This window comes from Phocoena sinus, chromosome 2 (assembly GCF_008692025.1).
Source record: "Phocoena sinus isolate mPhoSin1 chromosome 2, mPhoSin1.pri, whole genome shotgun sequence".
Classification (NCBI taxonomy): Eukaryota; Metazoa; Chordata; class Mammalia; order Artiodactyla; family Phocoenidae; genus Phocoena; species Phocoena sinus.
In genome coordinates this window covers 24,087,886-24,092,654 of record NC_045764.1, presented here as the reverse complement: position 1 = coordinate 24,092,654, position 4,769 = coordinate 24,087,886, and the positions used below count along the sequence as shown (strand labels likewise).

Genomic DNA, 4,769 nt, shown 5'->3' with positions numbered 1-4,769 from the left:
TTGAATTGGAGAGGCAGCTCCATGGTGGCCCGTTTCTGTGCTGTGACTTTGGGAGGAGTTCCTGGAAACTCAGCCTAGAGCTTCTTCAATTTCTTCGGTCCCACTGAGGATCCTGGGAATCACGTCATGCCTGGTAACAAATCCTCTGCTTAAGCTCACCAGAATGGACTGTTCTCTTTGCCAGGGAACCCTGATCCGTGTGGAAACTCCCGAAACCCCTATTGTTAACTGAACACAGGAGTTGCAGGGATCCCACAAAAACATTCTGTGAGGACCCACACTGCGAGGGGAGAAAAGCTGAAGCTCCGAGTAAACAGAAAGTTGACGCCAGTGTCTCTTTTCTCTGTTGCAAAGGTTAAATCCTCCCGAGCTGGACTGCATCTGTCACTCATTGTACTCTCCAACACCAGTGGGAATAATCCCTACATTCCACTAACCAGGGTGCTAATTTCACTCCAGCCCATATGCAGCATTGCATTCCCACAGCAGCACCTAAGACAAAATTCCCTGGGTAATGAAGCAAAGAGGAAAGGAAACAGGAGATGCTAAACCCACACTCATAGCATTGCTCTCCATGCCAACTTTCTGCTGCTCTGGGAAGGGCTGTCTTCTCACAGTGGGCACTGGACATTTCTCTCTCCTTCTGGCTTCTGCCATCCTGCCATCTTTCAAGGTTCAGCCACATCACCTCCCATGCTTTTCCTGGCTGCTCTGTTTCACAATATCCTCTCCCTCCTCTGAACTTTTACTCTCTATATCACTGGCAGAACCCTTCGTATACTTGCTTCTATTAGGAGTTGACTTCCTTGTGTGTATGTTTACCTCTCGACTAGATACGAACACTTTGGCATCTCTTACACTGCTGAACACAGAGCAGGCGTGCAATAAGTTGTTCTTGATTAGATTATACATTCATTACATCAGTGTAAAGTTCGTCTCCATGGGTTACATACCAACATGGAAGAAAACTGCAGCCCCATGACCTATTTACAAATCTGACATCTCATTTGAGTGCTGTGATGTCCTTCAAAAACAAGAAAATAAATGTCAGATTTGTCTTCTTGCTTTTCTGATCTTCCTGCCGTCCTGGCTTTGTATTTCTGAAGATAGAAAGAATTGGATGTTTCACGATTGCTTGGAATTAAGCATGAAAGGCACTCGCCATGTAACTCTGGGGTGGTAAAAATATAAAGAAGCTGGGAAGGGTCAGAATTAATGGAATCTGGGGCGGGGGCACTCCTCACTGACTCCCTTTGTGCGGGAGGAGAGCAGATGGCCAGAGGATGGAAGAAATGACTATTTCAACTTGCTCCAAAAACTGGGAGTGGGTGGGAATAAAGTCACTGTCAGGTCAAGTTCATGCTGGTTGGACTTGTGAGCCTTGACATTCATCTGTTTAGAAGGAGTTTAAAAGCCCTTTCAACAAAATCATCCAGCTCTACCTAATGTTACGCTTATGAACTTTCACAGGTAATTTCCATTGACTTATTGAGGCTTCGTTTTCTCTACCGATGGAGGGTTATGCATCTTTCTTAATCTGAAAGCCCAATGGGGAGAGAATATGTATTTGTTCTCCTCCCATCTCTTTGCTCAATAACACTGCTCCCAGCTGTCTTCTGTTCTTGGCAGAGGGGGCAGGGCAGAACCGCTCTTGTTGGGACTTGGAGGATACGTCCTGATTACAAGTGAGAAACAGACCACAAGCCGTGCTTCGCAGGGGTGGGCACCCTGGAGGCAAGAAGGAGAAGGACTGGGGGCCTGGGATGCGCTGTAGCCAGAACGAGTTGTACAGGAATGGAATGATCACATTACTTATCCAAGAGTGGATCATCAAATTCAGCTCTTCTTTGTTTAGAATATAACGTGCTGCTTTCAGGTCAAGTTCCACTTTTCCAGTTATGTTCTACCTGTTTAATTCTACAGTTTCTCTGTACTTGCCTAAAGCACATGCCAATTTGTGGCAGGGAAATTTGCCCACATTAGTTTCAAGGATGGTGCAAGTTTGTACCAGGTTTCCATTCACAGATAACAAACGGTTTTTTTTCTCCATCCTTAGTTGACAATGAACAACTTGGTGATTGATGAAAAGGTGAGAAAATGTTTATTCTAATATGCTAGGCAACCATTTCACTCCCTGGCTATTTTTAAAGCAAAGACTGAGGTTCAAGGAGAAGCCTCATTTTATTTTTTGCACTTTTGAGGATAGACACCTGAGGGCAGAGACCGTTGCTCTCTTAGGAATAAACCCCATGGAGTGTCCTACAACACTGTGCAAATAGCGTATGCATGGGTGGCTGGTGGTGAACACTCAGTAAGATCATGTACAAAGAACAGGATGAATGTCTGACATAAATTCTCCTCCTTATGTAAAAATAAAACTATATATTATATTCTGATGAAGGATGAACTGAAGCAAGTCATGGGTCTTTTTTGTTTGTTTCCTGTGACTGTCTCTATAGATATGGCCCTTGGGGTTGCAATCATTCATCATCCAAAGGACATGGAGACTTAATTCCTCCCTAAAATAAGATTGATTCTGAATGTGGCTGGTCCTTTGCCGTCATGTCTTAGACACACATCCAGGCGGCCATGGAGGCAGGCGTGGGGGATGCTATCTGTTCTGTTGCCATGACACCAGGCAGTGTTTCCATAACACAACCTTTCCACTTTCTGGGCAAGCCAGCTTGGACCGTTTGCCCTGCATGATGCTAGTCAGGCTGGAAAGGGATCAAGGGCCCTTGGGGATTGCTATTCTGATTTTTATGTGTGAAAGTTTAACTGCGGCTCGAGCCAGGCATGTACATAAGCGCAGGCTCAAGAGCGAAAGGGGGTGATCCCGGAGGAAGACACGGAGTTGCTTGGAAGGTATTAAATGAACACACTGTCTCTGCTTTCCTTTCCTTTGCAGGGCAAGCTGAGTGTTTCAGCTGCAGGGGTTTGCATGTCCGTGAGATCCGGGTAGCTGCAGAGAGCAGAGTGAGAAAACAAAAAGTGAGGGGGGGGAGTGAGCTAACGACCAGGGAGACATGCAATGATGAACTTCTGCAGCTTCAAAAAAATAAAAAATAAAAAGGAATTCGGGAATGTAATTTAAACTTGATTTTAAGGAGAGCTTTTTGTTTCCGGGAGGTGGCAAAACACCCTCCATCTGGGGCTTGTGTATGTCACTGAGAGGAGGGATTCCCTCCTGTCATAAACGGAGAGTGGTGAGTGTGGGTTGGAATCTACATTGGGCTCAGATCGTACTTAAATAAGCAATTTTATTGGAGTAGCAAGTATCCAGGGAACAAAAGCCACTAACTGCGTTTACTCAGAATCAGAAAAAAAACTTGAATTGGGCCGAGAGGTGTCCTCCTACTGGTGACTCTGCAGGGGACGTCTATGAAGACGGTCAGGCCGCTGTCACGGGCAGGCATCCCCTTCTCAGCGTGCCAGGGGGACCTTTTCCCCAAGTTGGCCCCATCTCACCATTCCTCCCTCAGTCCTGGTTGACTGCATCATCCATCCTAGTTACCACAATGGAGAGGAAATCTGAATATTTTTGTCCAAACTCTCCCAGCTGGAAAAATAGGAAATAAATATATATCTGCTTTTCTTATCTTCCCAATTAGAGGGTAAGTTCCTTGAGGACCAAAACACGTTTGTATTTACGTAATAAGCACGGGGTAAATATCTGTTTACATAGTGTAAGTCGAATAGCTTAATGCTTTCAGTATCAACTCCTAGGCAATGGTACCATTTGCAAATCCCTTGACTTACCAGGAATATTTTGGCGACCATACAGATGATTTTTTCCCCCACAGTACCTGACTCTTCTTATTTTTGGCTGCGTTGGGTGTTCGTTGCTGCACAAGGGCTTTCTCTAGTTTCAGCGAGTGGAGTCTACTCTTTGTTGTGGTGCACGGGCTTCTCGTTGCGGTGGCTTCTTTAGGCGCACAGCCTTCAGTAGTTGTGACATGAGGGCTCAGTAGTTGCGGCTCGTGGGCTCCAGAGAGCAGGCTCAGTAGTTGTGGCGCACGGGCTTAGTTGCTCCGTGGCACGTGGGATCTTCCCGGTCCAGGGCTCGAACCCATGTCCCCTGCATTGGCAGGCAGATTCTTAGCCACTGCGCCACCAGGGAAGTCCCTCTACGTGTGTCTTTACGTTGGATATTTTATGCATGACAGTGTGGTAAACACATGATTTCACTGAAATCTCACTGTCCTGGTTCATGCATACAACTCACGTTCCTAGAAACATCCTTTTTTTTTTTTTGTAAGAACACACAGCATGGGATCTACCCTCAACAGATTTTTCGTGCCCAATACCGTATTGTTAACAGTGTACAGTGTTGTACAGCACAGCCTTAGAAGTTATTCGTCTTGTGTACCTGTTGGCAACAACCATTCTACTATCTGCTTCTATTTTACTTTTTATAAATATGGAATGCTTCATGAATTTGCATGTCGTCCTTGCACAGGGACGTCCTTGCCACGCTAATCTTCTCTGTATCGTTCCAGCTTTAGTGCACGTGCTGCCGAAGAGAGCACTGTTTTAATTTCCTCATAGAAGTGGGATCATGCAGTATTTGTCCTTCTGTGACTGGCTCATTTCACTTAGAATACTGTTCTCAAGGTTCATCCGTATTGTCACAAGTTACAGGATTTTATTTCCTTTTTTTAAGGCTGAGCAATAGTCCATTGTATGTGTACACCACACTTTCTTTCTTCACTCATTCATCAGTGGACACTTAGGTTACTCCCATGTCTTGGCTATTGTGAACGAAGCTG

At 45.3% G+C, this 4,769-nt stretch overlaps 1 pseudogene; it reads right to left on the bottom strand.

The window, feature by feature from the left end:
* Positions 1-4,414: 4,414 nt before the first annotated feature.
* LOC116750069 lies at positions 4,415-4,529 on the bottom strand (annotated as a pseudogene).
* Positions 4,530-4,769: the final 240 nt, after the last annotated feature.